Source organism: Erpetoichthys calabaricus, chromosome 14, assembly GCF_900747795.2.
Source record: "Erpetoichthys calabaricus chromosome 14, fErpCal1.3, whole genome shotgun sequence".
Classification (NCBI taxonomy): Eukaryota; Metazoa; Chordata; class Cladistia; order Polypteriformes; family Polypteridae; genus Erpetoichthys; species Erpetoichthys calabaricus.
This window is the reverse complement of record NC_041407.2, coordinates 52364174-52389394: the sequence shown is the minus strand read 5'-3', so window position 1 is coordinate 52389394 and position 25221 is coordinate 52364174.

The following is a 25221-nucleotide window of genomic DNA, read 5'->3' as shown; positions in this document are numbered from 1 at the left end:
TGACATGATTCATAATAATGATGACAACACCAAAATAGGGAGCTGTGCAAGCTTGTGCACTCTTAAAATTGTGTTACAAAAAAATCAGCCAATGGATCGCTTTCAAGAGCTGTAGACTTCAAGTTCTGGCTACACATGCAGACACCTGAGCAAAGCTATGCTCAGAGCACTGCAGGGTTAAACTGCTTGCCCAAGCCCCCAGAAACAGGCTAAAGGCATCAGGCATAAATACATTATCACATACTCCAAAAAGAAATATTTAACTAGATAAGAACTTGCACTGAGCACTTCATGAAAAATTGAGACAAATAAGATGAGTCTTGTATAGACAGTTCAACAATATAGTAAATTGAGACAAAACTACTACTTATTACGTTGTTTCAGAACAAGAGGATAGGGGCCACTTAATCTTAACATAGACATATAACTGCATAACAATACTTGAAGCTGTGCAGAGGAGTGCAACTAAATACATCCCAGATCTAAAGGGCATGTCTTACTCTAAGAAGCGCAGGTAGTTAAGCCTGTTGAGCCTTGAGCAGAGGAGGCTACATGAGGATCTCACCCAGCTCTTCAAAATTCTCAAAGGCATTGATAAAGTGGATCCATCAGACTAGTGACTCACATACTTGAGGACACCATTGAAAATTATGCAAAAGTGTTTTTAAGACTGAAGCCAGGAAGCATTTCTTCATGCAAAGCGTTGTGGAAATCTTGGGTCAACTACGCAAGATATGTTGTTGTAGTACAAACCTTCACAACTACAGTATATAAGAATTATATATTGGGACAACCTAGATATTAGCTAACCAAATGAGCTTAATGGATTGAATGGTCTCCTCTCATTTGTAAAACTTTAAATGTTCCAGAGTTCTGTGGGGTTCTTCCAAGTAATCCAGTTTCATTCTAAAAAAAAGTGTGGATTTGGAAAATGTGTGACTAAATCGGCCCTGTATGCCTTAATGTCTTTGTGTACATAAGGGTTCTCTGTAATGGAATAGAGTTCCATAAAAAAATGATGCTTGCCTACAGCCAGTACAGCTCAGATGCAGGCTTTTGCGTCCATTACTGTACGTAATAATGGGGGTTAAGAAACTAATGGTTGGATGCAGTTTTGTTTCTTCTCCTCTGCTGAGACCATTACACTAATCTCCATGAGGAAACTTTGATGCGCTACTGAACACAAGTTTTCCTTGCCTCTGTCCATCCAAGTATTTGCCTTTGAAACCTGTTTGATAATCTTTTGTTGTTTCACATCTGAAAAGCAGTTGTCCCAGTGGAGTCAGCCTCCTTTGAAAAACAGTGGTGAGTGGACTAATATCATAACTGCAGAGGATTGAGGTTTCACTTTCAGGGCACTTTGCTTTCTCATTATTTCTGTTTCTGTCTTTTCATTTTCCATTTTTTAAAATTTGACCTTTCCTATATGTCTTTTAATTCACATGTCCATGAATTATCTGCTTTTTCAATTGTTGTCTTCTTTATTATTGGACAATATATACTTTAAAGTAGTTCCCAAAATGTAAATAAACTCTCAAAACAGAAAAAAAACTACCAGATCTCTTGTCAATTTAGTTTCAGAGATCGTTGATGCTGTCCATCAGATAGAATTTTAGTCATGCACATGAGAAGGGGCATATTTAAAAAGGAATGTCTACCACATTGTGTGCTGGATTTTCCTTCTCACAATGTAGAGCAGTTTGATCCCACTACTAACACCAATAAACAGTGTAAGAAAAAGTAAACCACACTAGTAATTAACTAAAGGAGGTCTTTAATTGGTTACACCTCAAAGTCCGTCCATCCATCCATTATCCATCCATCCATCCATCCATTTTCCAACCCGCTGAATCCGAACACAGGGTCACGGGGGTCTGCTGGAACCAATCCCAGCCAACACAGGGCGCAAGGCAGGAACAAACCTGGGCAGGGCGCCAGCCCAATGCAGGGCACACACATCCACTAGGGACAATTTAGGATCGACAATGCACCTAATCTGTATGTCTTTGGAGGAAACCAGAGCACCTGGAGAAAACCCACTCAGACATGGGGAGAACATGCAAACTCCACACAGGAAGGACCCAGGAAGCGAACCCGGGTCTCCTAACTGAGAGGCAGCAGCGCTACCACTGCGCCCTACACCTCAAAGTATGTGTTTAAAAACAAAACTGAAATATCTCACAAATTTTACATAAGTTCCTATAGCCTTAGATATGTAACAAAATGGGAAGAAGAGGATGGCTTGTGCTGAGTCTGTTTTTCAGCTCATTAAACAATGGGTATTGTGTTACATAAAGGAAGCACTTTTTTCCTGTTTGGTTCAGAGTAGCATACATAGGTTTTCACATTTTAAAACACTGCTTATTTATTTTCCACATCTAATACCAAGAACACATGTATGTAATGCTAATTGACTGATTGAATAAAATTAAAACTTTATTTATCAGCAACATATTAAATTTAAGTTAATTAAACATGGCAAAGTCCCTTAACTTTACTAATATATTCATTTAATGTTTACTTCTTTTGTTTCTCTTATTCAGATTCATTAAAAGCTTATGCCCTCACAAGTTGTTTTTAAAGTAACCAAGACAGACTCATGGACAGAAAAAAGTTTTAAAACAAGCATTTTTGACAAGTTCCCATCTCTATATGTCACAACCAGATGGCATATTTAAATGTTAAAAAATGATATTAATAAGCATGAACATGCCACTGAGTAGCCAATGATTTTGGTAGCAACAGAGAAATAAAAAAGAAGGTAACATACAGTAACAAGCCACAACCTCAGTCTACAATAAGAAGAGAAAACAACAGTTCTGTGATCAGATGTGGTTAACAAAATAACCCAGTGATGAAACCAAAATAATATGGAAATATTTAATCTGGAAAGTAAATAAATCACTCACATGCACAAAAAACAAGAAGTGCCCAAAAAATACTGAAATTACCAACCATGCCCTGTGATAGCTTGGAACAATGCAAGGTGTTACCCAGGCCATAATACAAGAGTGAAAAATAATGAAAACAAATAAAACACATTACATAAAAGCAGGGCAAAAACATATTCAGTTGGCTGCATAATATGACACAGTGCATATCCATCCATCCATCCATTGTCCAACCCGCTGAATCCGAACACAGGGTCATAGGGGTCTGCTGGAGCCAATCCCAGCCAACACAGGGCACAAGGCAGGAACCAATCCCGGGCAGGGTGCCAACCCACCGCAGGACACACACAAACACACCCAGCACACACTAGGGCCAATTTAGAATCGCCAATCCACCTAACCTGCATGTCTTTGGACTGTGGGAGGAAACCGGAGCGCCCGGAGGAAACCCACGCAGACACGGGGAGAACATGCAAACTCTACGCAGGGAGGACCCAGGAAGCGAACCCGGGTCCCCAGGTCTCCCAACTGCGAGGCAGCAGCGCTACCCACTGCGCCACAGTGCCGCCCCACTATGCATATCCGGTTTGGTAAAGTTAATAAACATTTGAAATTAGCCATACTGCTTACAGAGCATTTCTGTTTTTTAATAATAGAAGCTTGTGTTAATTGCTTTTACCACCGGAGGGAGACAGTTCAAATGACACAAACATGATGATTATTTTGGGACAAATAATGTGTCAATGTAGCCTGTGTGCACCTCATACATTATTCATAGTATAATACATTTTCACAAAAGATATAATGTCTTAGTGTAAAAGCTGTGTTTATGACAAAAGCAAAAATGATCTTCACCCACATCCTAGGCTGCATACGACAAAACACAAAAGAGAGGCAAAATAATATTTTAAGCTATAAAACATCATGCGAAATGAACTACAATTGTCCTCAAATGTGTGATTTTGTGGTTTTTGAGCATGCAGAATAAAGCTGTTATATTTTTTTATTTACATACTGGACATGTTACTAATTTTTAGCATTACATTTTTGTGTTTTTGTCACCACCATTTTGGATCCTTTTTGGTAATGGTTCCTGCTATTTGTGCTCATTTGTTGATAGTATATACACACATTGCCGTCATTTGACTCCTGGGAGTTGTGTCGTGTTACAGCATTGGATCACTGCTATTTGAAGCTGTCAGACCTTCTAGATAAATTACAAATATATTTTGTGGTGGTGTAGTGACTTTTTGAGAATTTGAACAGCTTAGATCTTATCAAGGCTTTGACATTAACTTTCTGGTTTGTGGATTGGGCTTTGGTTACCTAGATCCTTGGTTATTCTCTGGTTTTGATTTTGGCCCATTTTCTTGGCTATTCATCTCTTATCTTTCAGTCGTAGTCTGCAATAAACAGGAGGACAGGTCTTCAACTCAGTTCCCTGAATTCAGGTTTTGAATTGAAGAGCCATCCTCACAAATCTGCATAGATTAAGACTCCAGTCACCTGGATTTGTAACTGAGTGGCCAGTGGGTGGCAGAATTGACACAGAGACAAAATAGATGTTCAAAAATATTTAAAACACAATGTTTTCTAATTATAAGGACAAGAATAATAAGTGCAGAAGGTATTTACAATAATTACAGTGGCTCCAAATCAAGAGTGTTGAAGAAAACAATAAAGACAAAAAGAAACCTCTTCCTCCTTCTGCTAACATAGTTCATGAAGGACAGACAGAAAATCAATCATCAATCATTAATCAAAAAGTGAATAAATCAGGCACAAAAAACAAAGATGAGAAAAAGCGTACACCCAAGCCAATAGATTACCTCCACCAAAAATATAAACAGTCAAAATTAAATCTTCCTCTACTAATGTACAAAAATAATCACTGTTTCTTTACTGGTCCTCTCACTTAACAGCTCAAAACACTGTAGAATGAAAAGATGACCCCTGGTGGTTCAGGCTAGCTATGCCTTTATATGGCGAGCCTTTCTTATGGACCAATCCTTACAGACATTTTCCAGGACCAACCAATCACGGATTATGTGGAGACGTTCTCTATATCTGTACCATCTCTGTGTATGCATCTTTGAACCACACCTCATCCGCTGCTCATTCACCGAAATGGTAAGTTAAACTTTCTCTACCCCTATAATTAACTAAACTATGCACATATATGCCAGCAACTCAATTAAACTAAGCTAAGCGCTTGACATCTTCCTTTCATCTGTAGCAGCTAATGACCACTTCAGCGTCAGTCTATTCAAGCTCAGAGAAGTCTTCCAACCTGTAGGCCTCCAGGTCAGCAAGTGGCTCATGAGAGGAAAACTGAACATGAGTGTGATTTTGTGTCACCATTCTGTTGTCCCATATTTGGAGTGCTAAACAACAAATGCCTTTTCTGTTGTAATTATTTATATTTTTATCAATATGCTATAAATAGCTATAAAATCTTTGTAATGACATTAATCTATGACATAGCTTGTCACACACCCCCACAATTTATTTTTAAAATTTACGTGAACATGCTTCATTTTCATGAACTCTGAATTTCTGGGAATATTTATAGTGAAAAGTCAAGCAAAATGACACCTTTTATTGGCTAACTAAAAAGATTACAATATGCAAGTTTTCGAGGCAACTCAGGCCCCTTTTCCAGGCAAGATGTAATGTTTATTTAACAACATTTAAGCAAAAAACACATGAAACACACTGTGACCACACAATTAGACTTCAACATGAGTATCTTGCGATGTTTTTCAGGAACATTTTAATATTTCTTGTTTTAGCAATGGAGACTATGCAGATAAATGGCTCTCATTCGTAAACGTCTTATACAATATTTTTGGTAAACCCCTTAAATTAAAGCTGGAAGTCTACACTTCAATCACATAATGATTGTTTTATTTAAAATCTATTGTGGTGGATTATAGAGCCAAAATTATGTAAATTGTATCACTGTCCAAATACTTATGTCCACTTACACTGTCTTACACTGTCCTTACAGTATACAGTACTTACCTTACACTGTCCAAATACTTACCTGACAAAACATTCATTCATATTCATATACATTTATACACATTTTTCAAATGTTCTCCTGTGCCATGTTGCACAGTAAGAGGTGTTCTGAGCTCATCTTCTGGCAATTTCTCCTTTAAGGTAAGATTTTTTTTTTTTTTGATGTTCTCTGATTTGTATTCTTGCATTATGGCAATAGCTGCAATAACTTCACAATAGTGCTGTTTAAATAAATATACAAATTAACTTTCATGCGACTCTTTTTAAGTAGGAACAGATAGGAACAGAAAATAGTCTCATTTAGATATTTTTTCCACAACTGTACAGCTCTAGATTTAAATTAACAATTAATGTGTCTTTATGATGTCACACACGTGTGCATGGGAGGAAGCAGGGGGTGGTCTTGTCAATGCTGAAACTCCGGTTTCCAGGGCTAGTCAAATGCACTAATGCCTCTTTTCCCTCCTTGCAGGAACAAGTAAGACCTAGAACACTTCCTCTTCCGGCTCCAGACCACACCCTCCAACAACATCACTCCTGCCTTTTCCCTTCTACCGTCCTGCCTCTTCCACCCCCCAGCTAAAAAAACCCACCACCTCTCCTCTGCATTCAGTCCTGTCTTGTGACTCAGTCTTTCATGGCCACTCGGTAGAGTATTATGCATCTTTTCCCTTGCAGTGACTCCACAATATACAGGGTGGATCCCCAAACCTTTATCATTGTTCTTTGCTTTCTTTACAATAAAAACAATATTTATATATACCCTTATACATATATACACACTTTTATGGGTTATTTTAATAGATAATAATAATAATAATACATTTTATTTATATAATGCCCTTCTCATGCTCATAACACCAGTAATTATGTTGTGTACACTTGTCAGCATCATTTCCATTTTATGTCTCTATTATAAGGTTAGGTTTGGGATTTCCAGAAAACTTATCTATTTCCATCAACCATATCATTTCAACAACATTACAGCTGTCCACAGGTTAATAGTTATTAATTATGTGGTTATTAATACTTTATATTATTGCATCACCTGCATGCATATTTATTTCTTCTTATGTTATTAATCTAGTTTTCTATAACCTGTTGAAACTTTTTCTTATTCGATCACACCCTTTATCATCATTATTTGTGTATCCATTTGTGTATTTTGTCTTATGCATCAGCTTATTGTTTGCTTGTTTCCTAGCAGTTTTATTTCATTAGTTTTTACATGGTTATTACTACTGATGTTCTTTCTATGACTGAAATCGAAGCTACCATTAACAGTCACTTTTCTATGTAGTGAGATTTGTTTGACTTACATGTAGTATGTGCATTGTTAAGTATATATATGTATATTCATAAGACTTCATTTTACAGTGAAAATATAACACTAGGGCAGCACGGTGACGCAGTGATTAGCGCTGCTGCCTTGCAGTAAGGAGACCCAGGTTCACTTCCCGGGTCCTCCCTGCGTGGAGTTTGCATGTTCTCCCTGTGTCTGCGTGGGTTTCCTCCGGGTACTCCGGTTTCCTCCCGCAGTCCAAAAACATGCACGTTAGGTGCATTGGCGATTCTAAATTGTCCCTAGTGTGTGCTTGGTGTGTGTGTGTGTGTGTGTGCGTGTGTGTGCGTGTGTGTGTGTGTGTGTGTACGCGCCGTGCTGTGGGCTGGCGCCCTGCCCAGGGTTTGTTTCCTACCTTGTGCCCTGTGCTGGCTGGGATTGGCTCCAGCAGATCCCTGTGAGCCTGTTAGTAGTTAGGATATAGTGGGTTGGATAATGGATGGAATAAAACACTATATCTTGTTGATATCCTGTAAAAAATCATTTTCTGTGTTTTTGCTCCTTTTTAATTCATTGTTAGTCCATATGGCAAAATGTAGTCTTCCTTTTGTCCACAGCAGATTTCAGAATGTGTCTTTTATAAATGACCTGTGAAATAAATATATTAGAAAAACATGTAAAGGACAAAGCAAATATTTTGAACAATTTGTTCTGAAAGCAAGTTATTTGCTGGAGATGTTGTCAATACAGAGCATGTGTTTTAATATTTAGAGGCTTTAATATATAAAATTAAATTTACTTGCTGGCTTCAGCCTTTGCACTCTTTAAATGAAAGTTATACCTCCCTTTAAATAATGCAACTATTGGCATTAAGCTCCTTTTGGCTTTGAAGGACAGCAGCAATCTTATTTTTTACATTATCAGGTCTTACAATGCCACTGATATGATGATACAAGTACTTTCATGGGGAGAAAGCATAATGACAGAAGACCCAAAGGGGATTAATCATAGCTTATTGTTTGAGGCCCTTGCAGCATGCTTATAAATAGGCTTTGTCAACTCCTATTTCCAGATTTCAACTAGTCAAGCCATATCAGTGCATTTATATAGCTCAAAATAATCAGATTTCTTTGAAGTTACAATCTAATACATCACAACATTAACTTTTTCACAATCACTGTAGCAGAGAAGTATAACACACTAATCAAGAATCATAAGGTCCATCTCTTACTCTTCTTCATGTGACACTATTACGACTACAGAAGCCAAAGCACTTCAGAAATAAAAAAAGAACAAAAAAAACCCACTATATGTATAATATCAATATCATCAATTCAAAAATACATATGTCAATATCAGACCTGCATCTGAACAATAGAGAAACTTGGGTGCCAGATTCATCATTTATCTTTATCAAAAAAGATCACCTATCATACAGATATAATTAAACACCCTCAAATCCAGCCACAGGGGATGAACAAGCCAGTGTGTTTCTTTGTGCCGGCCCCAAGCCCGGATAAATGGGGAGGGTTATGTCAGGAAGGGCATCCGGTTTAAAATTTTGCCAAATCAATATGTGGAGAACATTACAAATTTCTACACTGGATCGGTCGAGCCCCGGGTTAACAACGACCGTCACCAGTACTGTTAGCCAACAGGGTGCTGGCAGAAATTGGGCTACTGTTGGCCGAAGAAGAAGAAGGAGAAGAAGAGGGGGGAGACGTGTCCGGAGGCAGGAGGAGAGGAAGCAAAGTAAAGAGATTGGAACTGAGGGTAGGAACTTTGAATGTTGGCAGTATGACTGGTAAGGGGAGAGAGTTAGCAGATATGATGGAGAGAAGGAAGGTTGATATATTGTGCATGCAAGAGACTAAATGGAAGGGGAGTAAGGCCAGGTGGATCGGAAGTGGATTCAAATTGTTCTATCATGGTGTGGATGGGAGGAGAAATGGGGTAGGAGTTATTCTGAAGGAACAGTATGTCAAGAGTGTTTTGGAGGTGAAAAGAGTCTCAGAGTAATGATTATGAAGCTGGAAATTGGAGGTGTGATGATGAACGTTGTTAGTGCATATGCACCACAAGTTGGGTGTGCAATGGGTGAGAAAGAAGATTTTTGGAGTGAGTTGAATGAGGTGATGAACAGTGTACCCAAGGGACAGAAAGTGGTGATTGGAGCGGATTTCAATGGGCATGTTGGTGAAGGGAACAGTGGAGACGAGGAGGTAATGGGTAGGTATGGTGTCAAGGAGAGGAATGAAGAAGATCAGAGGATAGTGGATTTTGCCAGAAGGATGGATATAGCTGTGGTGAATATTTTAAGAAGAGGGAGGAACATAGGGTTACATACAAGAGTGGAGGAAGATGCACACAAGTAGATTACATCCTATGCAGAAGAGTTGATCTGAAGGAAATTGAAGACTGCAAAGTGGTGGCCGGGGAAAGTGTAGTTAAGCAGCATAGGATGGTGGTCTGTAGGATGACATTGGAGATCAAGAAGAGGAAGAGAGTGAGGACAGAGCCAAGGATCAAATGGTGGAAGTTGAAAAAGGAAGAATGCAAGGTTGAGTTTAGGGAGGAGGTGGGATAGGCACTGGGTGGCAGTGAAGAGTTACCAGACAGCTGGGAAAGTACAGCAGATGTAGTAAGGGTGACAGCAAGAAGGGTGCCTGGCGTGACATCTGGAAAGAGGAAGGAGGAAAATGAAACCTGGTGGTGGAATGAGGAAATACAGGAGAGTATACAGAGGAAGAGGATGGCAAAGAAAAAGTGGGATAGTCAGAGAGATACAGAAAGTAGACGAGTACAAGGAGATAAGGAGCAAAGTGAAGAGAGAGGTGGCGAAGGCTAAAGAAAAGACGTATGATGAGTTGTATGAGAGGTTGAACACTAAGGAGGGAGAAAAGGACCTGTACCGATTGGCTAGACAGAGGGACTGAGCTGGGAAAGATGTGCAGCAGGTTAGGGTGATAAAGGATAAAGATGGAAACATACTAACAAGCGAGGAGAGTGTGTAGAGCAGATGGAAAAAGTACTTTGAGAGGCCGATGAATGAAGAGAACGAGAGAGAGAAGAGGTTGGATGATGTGGAGATAGTGAATCAGGAAGTGCAACGGATTAGCAAGGAGGAAGTAAGGACAGCTATGAAGAGGATGAAAAATGGAAAGGTCGTTGGTCCAGATGACATACCTATGGAAGCATGGAGGTGTTTAGGAGAGATGGCAGTGGAGTTTTTAACCAGATTGTTTAATGGAATCTTGGAAAGTGAGAGGATGCCTGAGGAGTGGAGAAGAAGTGTACTGGTGCTGATATTTAAGAACAAGGGGAATGTGCAGGACTGCAGTAACTACAGGGGAATAAAATTGATGAGCCACAGCATAATGGGAAAGAGTAGTGCAAGCTAGGTTAAGAAGTGAGGTGATGATTAGTGAGCAGCAGTATGGTTTCATGCCAAGAAAGAGCACCACAGATGCAATGTTTACTCGGAGGATGTTGATGGAGAAGTTTAGAGAAGGCCAGAAGGAGTTTCATTGCGTCTTTGTGGACCTGGAGATAGCATATGACAGGGTGCCTCGAGAGGAGCTGAGGTATTGTAATAGGAAGTCGGGAGTGGCAGAGAAGTACATAAGAGATGTACAGGATATGTACGAGGGAAGTATGACTGTGGTGAGGTCTGCGGTAGGAGTGACGGATGCATTCAAGTTGGAGGTGGGATTACATCAGGGATTGGCTCTGAGCCCTTTCTTATTTGCAATGGTGATGGACAGGTTGGCAGACGAGATTAGACAGGATTCCCCATGGACTATGATGTTTGCTGATAACATTGTGATCTGTAGCGATAGTAGGGAGCAGGTTGAGGAGACCCTGGAGAGGTGGAGATATGCTCCAGAGAAGAGAGAAATGAAGGTCAGTAGGAACAAGACAGAATACATGTGTGTAAATGAGAGGGAGGTCAGTGGAATGGTGAGGATGCAGGGAGTAGAGTTGGCAAAGGTGGATGAGTTTAAATACTTGGGATCAACAGTACAGAGTAATGGGGATTGTGGAAGAGAGGTGAAAAACAGAATGCAGGCAGAGTGGAATGGGTGGAGAAGAGTGTCAGGAATAATTTGTGACAGACGGGTATCAGCAAGAGTGAAAGGGAAGGTCTACAAGACGGTAGTGAGACTAGCTATGTTATATGGGTTGGAGACAGTGGCACTGACCAGAAAGCAGGAGACAGAGCTGGAGGTAGCAGAGTTAAAGATACTAAGATTTGCATTGGGTGTGACGAGGATGGACAGGATTAGAAATGAGTCCATTAGACGGTCAGCTCAAGTTGGACAGTTGGGAGACAAAGTCAGAGAGGCGAGATTGCATTGGTTTGGACATGTGCAGAGGAGAGATGCTGGGTATATTGGGAGACGAATGCTGAGGATAGAGCTGCCAGGGAAAAGGAAAAGAGGAAGGCCTAAGCAAAGGTTTATGGATGTGGTGAGAGAGGACATGCAGGTGATGGGTGTGACAGAGCAAGATGCAGAGGACAGAAAGATATGGAAGAAGATGATCAGCTGTGGCAACCCCTAATGGGAACAGCCGAAAGAAGAAGAAGAAGAATCCACAAAATGTTGAAAAGGCCAGAACACATACATATATTAACATCAACCAAATAGAAAAAGGCAATAAGCAAAACAAAACAAGAGAACAATATGGACATCTGTGCAAAGTGCTAGTGTCTGGATAGAAAGGACAATTGATAAACCACTAATTCAGATATCTCAAACATTAAAAACAACAGAGCTGTCCTCAGGTTTACAGTGTACCTGAAAGGTCATACCTTGCTGTTGTTCAAAAGTAAGAGCCAGCATCCTCTTTCCAATGGCAGATAAAAACCAGCTCCACTTTGTTTTGTTCTTTCAAACCAATCTGGTTCCTTTGTCAAGGAAAACCTCACATTGGCTGTGGCTTACAAAAATATATATCAAATCAAGAAGTATTACCAAAACATATTAAACTGTTAAATTTAGAATTAGTTACATCAGCACAACATATAGAAAAACAGGAAAAACAGCGTAAATGTTGAATTATGCAAATAAAGAAAAGAAACATATTACCCCATAAACTTAATGATACTGAAAAAATAATAATCAAAATTCGGAATAAGTCTGGGTACCTGAAAGTAGTCGAAATACAGATTTCACTGATGGTAATGTGGAACCTCTAACCATATGATTAATCATGTCGACTAAAGGTAAACAATATTGTATACATCAAAGGATTTATTTAATGTCCAGACCTACATTATGCCCTGATTAATAAATGGCAACGAGATAGCATGGTTGTTATACAAATTGTATTGACTTTTAAGAGACTGCAGTTGTTTAATACAATAATAAAAGCTATTAGCCCACTGGCATTCGTCTTATGATAGTCAAAATCTGAAGGGGCATGGAAATGTGTAAATATCAAAGGTAGCATCCCAAGTCAAAGACTCATTTAAACCAATCAGTCTTAACGCAATTATTTTCTATTGGTTAATATTGGTATAAAAGTGTGTTCTGGCTTTTACACTCACAGTTTATCTCGTACATTGTGAAAATTGATCTTTATTAGGTTCGGCGACCCATATGCAATTGACTATAAGAAAACCACAAGGTAGTTCTAAACACATCATGACAGTGGTTGCCAGATGTTTCTCCATGAGTGCATAGGGAACACCAAACCTTATGAGATTTTCATGTAAGACAGTATCCATTTCAATCAGATGGATACTACCTAGAAAACATCAAGTCAATATCTGTTCTGTTGGTCTGAAGGTGACTGTTGATGGAAGGGGCCAGTGGGAGGTGACACAGCTTATGCAAAATTTAGCATAACAGTGGAGCTGGAAAAGACCTCTCAGAAAACAAAACTTGTTGCGTCTTGTCATGTATGTAGCACGGTAGAAGACAAGTCAACCAAGTTTCTTCTTTCTAACAAAAAAGAAAAGTAGGTGCAGAGTTAATGAACACTAAAATATGGATTCTGGAGAATCGGAATGCTTTGCCTGGCCTGATGAATCCCAGTTTTTACTAAATAACACTAATGGGAGGACCAGGAAGCAGTGATATTTAGTTTATGCTATGGTCTTTAGTCATTCACCTTTCAATTTAGTCTATCATTTGTAGAATAAATACAGAACAAGCTAGTTACACAAGAAGTCCTCTAATGTGTAACAACTAGCTGATAATCATAGCTTGTTCAGTACGTATCATGATATATTCAAGCTGTTCTGAGGAGAAATGCTGAACTATCTTGCTATTATACCATCATAAATAACTTCAGTTTATTAACATTGTCTGTTTTAAAACTCTGGCACATCTGTCTCTGTGTGCGCATTCAAGGTATTGCCTTATCACTATGCTTTTTATACAACTAAATTTCAAGTTTAGAGTTTACTGTATACTAATTTGCATAAATTGATGTTATCTTGTGCTTACGATGTTAGGTGTTATATGTATAGTGAACACCAAATTTTAGAGAGGTGACAGAGTTGCAAACAGGTTTACATAAAAATTGTGCTGCTGTGCTTTAAAAATGTGTGATGGATGAAGTTAGACTAACATACTGTAAGGACCGTACTGTGTTTTCCCCTTCATTAACCATTTACAAAGGCAACCACACCATGGAAAAGTCAAAATAATCAAAATATGTTATAAAATACCAAATAATATACAAATAATTATAAACACAACAAACATAAAAGATGTGCCACCCACATAATCAGCCCCATATGATACTCTTCATTAGGTCCAGAAAGTCCTTAATGTAAATGATGTATATGAATCCTAAAGTGAAATAAATACTGTAGTTTCCTCAGTGTAAAAGATGCAGTGAATTGCATCCCTTTTGCGGACTGCTTCCCGATAAAAGGATTTAATAACACAGTCTTACCACCAAGGTTCAGATTTCATTTAGTATTCTTCTAAGGCACCTCTTCCCTGAAGAGCATCACAGGCAGGTATGGCACAAATGGTCACTGCTGTCCCTTGTAACTGATGATAGGATGAATTCATTCATCAGTATATCACATTTCTCAGAAGAGCCCTCTTGCTGATGATGTTAGTAAGCTTTAACTTTAAAAAAATTAAAAGTATCCTGCACTACCAGTGCACACAAAAAGACCAAAGTTACGATTCTGATAAGCCTCTCAGCAATCATGTAAACCCTTTTCATGGGCATAGACATCACAATTACATTCCAGGCATCTATATAGTTTTTTTTAATAATCAATACATAAAATAAACATTTTTATATTAAATTATGATAAACCTATATGTGTGGCATCACTACATATTTAACATAAAACACATTAAAATTATATATTCTTTAAAAGAGCCAAGTCCTTGTCTACAGGTTTTGATTCTTATTCTGATTGGAATTATGGATTTAAAAAAATTCTAGTTTCAAGTGAGTTTGACTAAAGCCAAAGGACTAATAACATTAACGGTCCATCCATTCATCTTTTTCCAAAACTGCTTAGATAAATTTTTGGACACAGGGGCTGATGATTATCCTGGCAAGACTGAGACCTAGATGTGATGCCAGTCTGTCTGAGGTTGCACTTGAACACAGGCACACACACACACACACACACACACCCATAAACCCTCATACTGGACCAACGAACCTAACATACAGGTTTGGGGAAGTGAGAAGAAAATCCGAGTACAGGGGGAATTCCAACACAGACAAAGGGATAAGGTGTCCATGCCACATTGTGGCAGTGATGCTGACCACTTTATAGATGCTGAATCATAAATTAATGTTGCCATTTTCTCTTGGTGAAAAATAGCAAAAAAATATGTCAAATACACAAGAAGGTCACTTTAACAACATGTAATGTCACAAATATGTCACTAGTTCTCCTAATGTCATCAAAAAAGCTGACAGCCTCTTTTTATTTATGACTTCCTGTTATGTACAAAAATAAAATGGCCACTGTACTGTCATGCACTAGAATGGAGGCTCTGCTGTTACAACCACTGTGCACCTGTATGTTTAATTTCCTCAACACAATAAGGCTGTGATGACAGCATGATGGGGTGGCCATCTGAAAAAACAACTAGAGGCTGTCAGCAATGAAATGATTAAAAAAACAACAGAATCAGAAAAGTACAAAGACAACTACAAAATCCACACACAAAACAAATGAGCCTGACATGTATATGTTTTGTTTGTCAAAATGTCTTTTGTCGATTCTGTCAAGCGTGTTCTCAGGGAGCATCTTACAGGCTTGGAACAAAACTGATTGAGAGTGGTGTGATACCAGAACTAAAAACCTTTCTCTTTGCATTAACATCGGAGGAAGAAAACCAAGAGCACCAGGGACGTCACTTCCTCTTCCATACCCTTTCCAATATGTCCATCCACTATTTAAGAAAAGAATGAACTGGAAGTTGCCATTCATTAAGGAACCTGACACTAATGAAGATGAATCAATGTTCTCGGGTGTACCCTGGGCTGAGGAAGCCAAGATTTGGTAACACTTTAGTTTAGGTACTGCAAAAATGCATCTACTACTCATTTACTCATATGGAACAAGACCTTAACATGCACTTTTTTGGGTCTTCATAGCACTTTCAAAGCATTAGTAAAAGTGTTTATTCATCTCTGCAATGTGACCTACTAAGAAAACTTCACTTTGCAGTTGTGTGGAAGCTTTAAGCGTATACCGGTGCCCTAACCTCGACACAGACAGGCACACAGACACACACAATTGCAAACAATACACAATTTATTTCTTTTATTGTCTTCCCAGGACAGAGTGCACAAATCAGCGCAATGATACAGCTCAGTCCTTCTCTTTCCTCCTTCCTCTCTCACTCTTTCTTCTTCTGCTGCCTCGATTCATCTCCCGCAAGCTTTGTCTACCTTCTACCTGACTCTGGCTCCTCAAACGGAATGAGGTGGCATCCTTTATAGTGCACCTGGATGTGTTCCAGGTGCTCTATGATCCTCTTTCGGCACCACTCCTGGGTGTGGCAGAAGTGCTGCACGAGCACCCGGAATCCTCTTCTAGTGGCACTTCTGGGTGTGGCGCCCTGGTGCCCATAGCAGGATTGAGCTTCCAAGCTCCCAGGCCGTGGCCCCAAAGCAATCCAGGGGGGTTGCTCTTTTGTGTTCCGGGGGAGGTATTGCCATGAACATGTCCTCTCCCACAGTCCTTCCATCACATTGGGGCCCCAGCTGTCTGCCACAGTGGCCTGAGGTGGCTTAACTGAGACTCATTTCTCTTGATGTTATATATTTAATATAAAACTTATGAATACCTCATATTAACAAGGAATTTCACCATCATGTCAATATGTCACACAACACAGAGATGAATAACCTATCTACTGATGTTTTTAAAGTGTTATGAAAAACCAAACAAAGCATTTGTTAAGGTCTTGTAACATAAGAGTAAATGAAAAATGGACACATTTTTGCAGCACCAAAACTAATGTCAAGACTTTGACATTACGGTCATTATATTCACTGTCTTTGGACTACAAAATGCAGCTCCACCACAGATCCCAACACTTTACCTGTGTCGCCCCATCTGTTTATAAGTAAAGCCGTAAATTGAATTACTATGTTACTAAAAACAACTGGGGTTCAGTTACCTTAATTTAACTCTAATGTCCACAAACTGGATTGACAGAGAAAGATAAAGTAAAATATTGTAGGCATCTTAACAAAAGTCTCAAAATTAATAGATTTTGCTAAAACTGAACTTGATAATTAATTAAACAGTGACTCCTTCAACAGTATCTGTAGGCTATGATCGTGCCATCAGGAGTATCAGCAAACTAACTAGGTATGCTTCTGGAAGCATTTATCTTCCCTCTTTGACCCTTGTAACACACTGAATTGCCTTTTTTCAATCACACTTTGAAAAGCACCCTGACCATTTATTTTGTGTAGTACAGTAAAAAAAAAAAAGCTACCATTCTTTTCAAGTACCTTAAATGCTTTAATTTTTGAGTATGTTTAAGATTTGAAGTAGTAATTTATTTACATAGACTAAACAGATTATGTGCATTTAGGTGAAAGTGTGCATTTGCAAATAAACTACTAAGATGAACAATTAATATTCTCTATTAATTACAACCTTATTACAGTACATCTCTGCTTGTTGTTTACTAAAATGAAAAGCAAATATTCAAATCCTATTCCAGACAAGGTTAGCGGACTGTAGAATGATTTGCTGTATAGACTGGCACTCAGGGTGCATTTCTTCACTTATAAAATATACTTTTTTATAATTCTCAACTCTGTTGGTATTCTCGGATTTAATTTCTTTACCCATTTTTTTAAACTCTCAAGGCTGTTTTGTCTCTGCTAACACTTCCCAGGCTTTCAAGTGATGTAGCATCTCTGACAGATTTTTACACAGTTTGATATGACACCTCAGAATACAAAGAATTCCCTTTTGTTATACATTTTATATTAAATATACGAGATATTGAATTCCTGTCTGGCAGTAAGTATGCCTTCTGAAATCCTCAGCCATTGTGTTCAGAAATCCAGTAACATAGAGCTTATTGAACAGAAATGAAAAGTGCATCTAGTGACTGAAACACGGCTAACTCTTTGCATTGCTGTCTATTTTCTTCTAATTTCTTTCCATTGTCTCTCAGAGTTAGGCACAGTGTGAGGGAGATGAAGTCCAGATTGGAAATCCACAAGCAGCATCCTTCATTCTGCCATGTGATTTGCTTATGACGGATGTGGCAATTATTATGATAATGATGGCTGTTGTCAGTTTTTTATTTTTAACTAAACTAGACTGAAAGCTATCCTTTAGCTCATCTTTAAATCATACCAGATTAATAAATTAACTTCCAGCAGAATGAAACCTTGTATACCATAATTCTGGTTTTAAGACAATAAAAATATTTTGGCAAATTTAAATATGTTCAGATAAACATCTTCTGAATCAGTATTTTTAAGAAGCATCAGACACAAGGGGGATAGTATAGTAGCTCATTAGGTAGTGCTGAGGCCTCACAAATCCAGTGTCCCGAGTTTGAGTCCTGTGCCCAGCTGTTATTCATCTGGAGTTTGTATATTTTGCCAGTATCTGTTGGTGGTCTTCAAGTTACTATGGTTTTACTGCCACATCCTCAAACACATGCCACTTAGGTTAACTGATGATTCCAAATGTGCCCTACGTGAGCACAGATGTGGAGTTGTGTATCTGTAGGCCTGGTGATGCACTGCTGCTCAGTGAAAAGCTGTTTCCTGCCTTGAGCCCTATGCTGTTTATATAGGGACCAGGGGTCTAATTTATAAAAATGAACCTTATAAAAAAATGTATAAAGCTTTGTGTGGATTCAAATGTGAAAATATGCACATGCTAAAATGTAGGAAAATGCACACACAGAAAGAAAAGAATGGTATTATAAAACACATTTCTACCCAATTTACCTTTATAAATCACAATCAACTTGTAAATGTGCATAGATGAACATGCCTTGAACTCCGCCCATTTAACAACCATACACAGACTATGCTAACTAACCTCATACATATGCAATCACGATGCTGCAAACCTTCATTGGCTGGTAGAGCAATCTCTCTCCTGACACCTGCACCTCTCCTGTGCACTCTGGGAGCCAGAAAGATATAAGGCACAAGTGTCTGAGTAGGTACCCACTATACCCTGCCACATGTAATGACGTGATAGTAAAGGTCATATGAAAAACAGAGTTCACCCAGTTACCTTACCAACAAGCCATTCACCACGTACAGCACCATCACTCCTGACAAAGATACTTTGCCTCAAAATAAATGAATAATGGGTTGACCCAGGCCACTGAGCCACCATATTATTTATTCTCATCTTAGTATTACAGATGACTTGCTTGTTAATGGAATGTCACTGTTAACGAAAACATTGATTGTCCTTATTGCAAATTTAGTGCAGTAAAATGCTCTCCTTACATTAGGAGAACCTGACACTTCTGTAAGTTATGTTAGCAAAAACCTTTCATGTTTTATGCAAAGTATGTACAACTATGCCAACAGAAAACTGAATGTAGAGCCTTGTTGGTTGGTTAATTTCTTCCAGCGCAGCGAGCATGATGGAGTGACACTTGGCTATTATATTCCTGACCTGTCTGAAGTGACAAGAGGTAAGCTATATAAACTGACGAAAAAAAAAGGGAAACTTAACAGTGAACTAAAATACAGTCTGTACATCATATTCATCACTTTTGATTGTAATATGTATGTCTCGTCAATGCACATTATAACAACGGCTCGGTGATATGAATTATTATACACGTGACTCATCATTTAGCTGGTTTGGTTCCATTTCCCTGCTTGATCAATGGTGTCATTATTTCCCAGTTTCTCCAAAATGTTGCATACGGATGGGTCAGAGTTTCCATAAATATACACACATTCTCCCATTAAGTTTTCTTTTATAAACCCTGACAATTGCGTAGAAAGCTGTGTATGCACATTTCCAGCCTCTTTTTATGCATGCGAAAGTTTTATAAATTTAACACCATATCTCCACCACCTTTAACTGGATGTGACGATGCGGGTTCGCTCCATGCTCCCATCTGACTTCTGGGAGCTCTTGAACCCGACACCATCGGTAATGTCACCAATGAGCTAGGCAGTGAGGCAAAACAAAGCAAGTGAATGGTGCAAAAGTGTAAAGTGCTTTTATTAAAAACAGCAAACAAAACAAAGTCCAAATTAAATAAAGTGCAGTGCATCAAATATAAGTCTTCATTAAATAAATAATCCAGTAAAATAATTGAAAAGTAGAGGTTAAAAAAACAATACAAAAAATCTTTTAAAAACAATGAGGTTAAAACAACGGCTGGAAGATGTCCCTTAAAACAAATCCTGGTGCATTTCTTCTACTGGTAACTCCCCTGCTTCTCCCTTTCAGGCTATCCATTGAGGGAAGCCACCCTACCTGCAGCTGACCTTCTCTCTACCTTCTGATCTGGATGCTTCCCGATCCCTGGCTTCGGTTCAGCTCTCTCCAGACCGAGACTTGGGTTCCCCCAACTGTCAGGATGCTCACGCTGGGGAATCCACCCAAGCCTCTCGACTCCCACAGTCTTCCGCGGAGAGCCATCCTTTTTCCGGTCACTCCCGCTCCTCACTGAATGCTCAGCAGGAGCGACCACAATCAACTACCCTAGGTGTCGGCCAAACACCCCGCTAGGGCTCACTGTCCAGCTGCCTGCGAGCCTGCGCTCGCTCGCTTGCTCTCTTGCATTGCACCGTCTTTCCTCTCCCTGCTTCCTGCCTCTCTCTTCTGCAAACTCTGTTCCATTACTTTCTTCTTCTTTCCCCCTAGCCGCTTCGTGCTTCTATTTATCATGGGGACGTGTATCAGATGTGGCAATTTGCAGCTCCCGGGAACAATTACGGATGCGGATGACTCCTTACCTGTGCACTTAAGCAAGGCCCACCCACATCATGAACTCCCCCAGGAACCGCTTCCGCCACACTACCACGCCCCCTTTCTAAGCCGCGAGTGCGACAATTATTTATTTAAAAAGTGGCCTTTTTGACATGAGCTGTGGACCCGATACACCACACTGGATTAGGTAGGATTGAGGATGTTATTATGTGTTATGTTATCAGATACATGACAGGAACTAACCATGAAAACAGATGCCAGTCTATTGCATGGCACACTAACACATAGTTATTGATTCACAGAGCATCACCTAACCTAAAGTGCATGTCTATCACGTGAAAACTAGAATACCTCACAGAGAGAATGCTTGGGCTCCACCGTGACATTGTCTGGACCTGGACTCTGTCCCAGGTTACTGCAGATTTGATGTTAATTGCTAACCAAGACAACACTGTGATAAATAAAAAAACAATAAAAATAACAAATGTTGCAAGTAGTTAAACATGGGTGGCACGGTGGCGCAGTGGGTAGCGCTGCTGCCTCGCAGTTGGGACACCTGGGGACCTGGGTTCGATTCCCGGGTCCTCCCTGCGTGGAGTTTGCATGTTCTCCCCATGTCTGCGTGGGTTTCCTCCGGGCGCTCCGGTTTCCTCCCACAGTCCAAAGACATGCAGGTTAGGTGGATTGGAGATTCTAAATTGGCCCTAGTGTGTGCTTGGTGTGTGGGTGTGTTTGTGTGTGTGTCCTGCGGTGGGTTGGCACCCTGCCCAGGATTGGTTCCTGCCTTGTGCCCTGTGTTGGCTGGGATTGGCTCCAGCAGACCCCCGTGACCCTGTGTTCGGATTCAGCGGGTTGGAAAATGGATGGATGGATGGATAGTTAAACATGCAAAACAGATTGTCACCAAGGACAATGCAGAGTACAACAAAGCCACATACAGTGGAACCTCGGGTCACGAACATCTCGGACCACGTACAAATCGGGTTACAACCAAAAAGTTTGCAAACTTTTGCATCTGTTCATGACCACACACTCGGGTGACGAAAAAGCCAGTCTCCCTTCTGGTTCGTACGCACCAATGATTTCCGCACGTGTTCAGTCTCTCCCTGTGCATTCCCTGTGCAGCGAGCGAGAGAGAGAGAGCGCGAGAGAGTGAGCGAATGAGCGAGAGAGAGAGAGGGCTGGCTGAGAAAGCAGTTAAAGAATGCACCGGGCTTGTTTTTAAAGAGACTGATTCGAGCATTGTTTTAATCTCGTTGTATTTAATGAAGACTTTTTTCTATTGGATTTTAACCTTCACTTCACTTCTGTTTACAGCGATCAGTTCGTAGCGTGCACTGTTGCAATGTTACTTTTATTAAATTACGGATTTTTCAAATGTTCATGTTTTTCCCTGTGCTTAAAACTCATTAAAAAAAGTGTTTACAGTGATCAGTTCGTAAGGCTATAGTGTGAATTCTTGCAATGTTACTTTTCTCTGTTCAAGGTTTTCTCAGTGTTATTCAATGTTTTTATATTTAGTTTATTATTACACTGTGCACTGTATGGTATAATTAACTATTTTTGTACTTAAAAATCTTTAAAAAAATATATTTACATATAGTTCGTACGGTCTGGAACAGATTAATTGTATTTACATACAATTCTATCGAGGAAATGACCGGGTCACAACCAAATCAGGTTATGACCAGAGTTTTGGAACGAATTATGGTGGTGACCTGAGGTTCCACTGTATGCTGTTAAAAGACAAACAACTTCTGTTTGATGTTTTTTCAATGACATTTCAGCTGACTACTTTTCTGAAATATACAAAGATTATATAATCACAGGTCCACTATCTGCCTTTCCAAACTGTTCTGAAAAAAATAAAAATAAAATTATACATATATTGTGGCAAGCGATTGGGGGTGGTACCCAGCTGGGATGCCCAGGAGGACTGGAGGAGGTGAGGAGGCGACCACCTTGGTGGCTTTGGGGACCATGGGAATGGAGCTTAGAAGCTCAACCCTATAGGGGCCCATGGTCACCACCAGGGGGCGCCCCAGTGCCTGTGGAACCCTGGCCCTCAGCACTTCCGCCACACCTGGAAGTTCTGGGGGGAAGAAGACCAGGGACACCCGGAGTGCTTCTGGGTGCGCAGCCATTACTTCCGCCATACCAGGAAGGGGCGGTGGAAGCTCATCAGGAGGCACCTGGAGCACGTCCGGGTATGTATAAAAGGGGCCGCCTCCCTCCATTCGATGGCTGGAGTTGGGTGGAAGTGTACAGAGTATTGGAGGAGAGGAGTGGAGGCGGACCTGAAAAGGCAAAGGACTTTGGGGTGATTGGTGCTGCGGCACTGGGGTGTGTGTTTCACTTGTACATAATTGTAAATAAATGTGTGTGGTGCTTTAAGAACCATGTCTACCTGTCTGTATCTGGGCTGTTTCCCACAATTTACATACCCCCTTTTCCATTCTCAACCTGAGACCCCTGAAGATTTGTTTGAACACTGGCCACTGTGCCACCAGATCACACATACTGCATTTATAGCAAATAGCTGGATAAAAACTAAACTGACGCTTTATTAATAGGTTTTTGTTTACTGGATTGTACGCAGTCCACTCTTTTCTGGCTGTGCAGTTGAGCCCTGCAAAGGACCAGTATACCTTCTTGCCTTACACCCAGAGCTGCTGTAATAATCTCTGGCTCCCTGTGACCTTAAACTGTGAGGATTAAATTTACCCCTCAGCACATGCACAATTAAATGCATACTCAAAATTTTTGTTCAGTTCATTTTACTTGATTGCATGCTATTCATGTGCTTAACCTCTTCCTCACTAGCTATCACCACAAAGCTGGAGCACACATGTGTATAAAATTAATGACCCCAGCAGGTAACGTCTTAGTGAAAAAAACACAAATATGCAAAATAATGCATTATTTTATCCTTCAAACTTACTCCATGTTTCCGTTTCCCATTTTTTGGCCCTACTCCATAACTTGGGTATTTAGGAAGACATTTTTAATTCTTAAATATTATTTTTGTTATTTAGAAATTCTATTTAACTGCATGACAAATTTATTTTCCTAGTTCATATATTACAGCAAAGTAGCAAAATGCTTCTCAATTGTATTTATAACACAAAATCCATCCTTTGAACCCAGTTAGTCCAGTTCAACAATGTGGGAAGCAATAGTTTTTCTCAGCAACATCAGGCATAAGGCACAAACAACTCAGGACAGTTCACCAGTCAGTGTCAGGACATATACACCCACATCTGCTTAATTTCACACATTGGAGCAATTTAGAAATGGGAATAAATTAACATATACATTTTTTGAATAAAGGTGAAAAAAGTGGAATACCTGTAGAAACATCCATATGGACAACTGGGGAATCAGAATACTCCTCACAGACAGGGATGAGTCCTGTACCTGAGCACGGTTATCTGTCATTGCGAGGCAGAAGCACTAACCACTGTGTCACTGCCCTGCCACATTTCTGATATACATTCTTCATGTTTGCTACATCTAAACCAAATAGGATTTTATAAAAAAAAATAAATAAATAAATAAAAGGTCACACATGTTGAGGTCTAGTACAGTCTATTCATTTTCTCTCATCTTGTGTCACGTAAATTTGTCCACTTAGTCTCATGTGGCTTTTAAAGTGGCCAAATAAGGAACCAAATCATTCTTATTTGTCAGTGTAAAAGCACTGACAGATTGATTATTTAATTGTGCAAATTTAAAGAGTTTTTTTAACGCACTTCATCAGTAAATATTCCACTGCTTAATTACTGTTGAAACCTGTCAGGTTCCCCAGGGACCGAACTGGTATTAGCATAATATCTTTCCCTTTGGTTGTTAAAAGCCCCTATGATTAAATATTTGAGCATAATACCATCAATTTGTGTCTTTGGGATATTACTACTCAATTAATTCTAAATTATTAAAAAGACGTCATAAGCACTGCTTTTCACTCTATGACTCACGGTATGCTTTCTCAGTTACACAATCATTATTACCTTCTCCGTCTGTGATTTACCTTGCTTTATGTGAATGATGTATTTTAATTGAATGTCATTATGCTAGTTTCATCATTTTCCTCTACATACTGTGGCACCCACGCTAAGCCGATGTGCTAATTGTTTAATTACTAGGTGGCTGTTAATGAGCCAAGCCTATTTGCAGTTAGCCCTCTCAGTGGCTCTGGGTAGGATATTTCTGCATTCACCTGATAAAAACGCTGCAGGATGTCTGACGTTCATTTCTGTCCTGCTGTGTTTCTTTTATCTTTCTCATTGACTGTGATGAAGCTGATTTCTATTAGGCATTGCTTTTGCTGCTGTTGCCTTTAAACATTGTTTTAAAAAAGTAACACATTTTCTAAAATGTTTTACCATAAGAAATATGACCTCATTTTTGTCAGTGTCAGTTTTAAGAAACACTAGATATTATAGTTAATATTTCTTTTGAGATGTAATAGGTACATACTTCAGGATATTAGAACTGTTTTCAACCCATTATTTATCTTAATTTTGAATTATATGAATAAACATATCTATAGATATGTAGAAGAAAAGTAAGAGAAATAAGCAATTGACTCAGTACGTAGTGTATTATAAGTTAAAGCTGCCATTATGAAT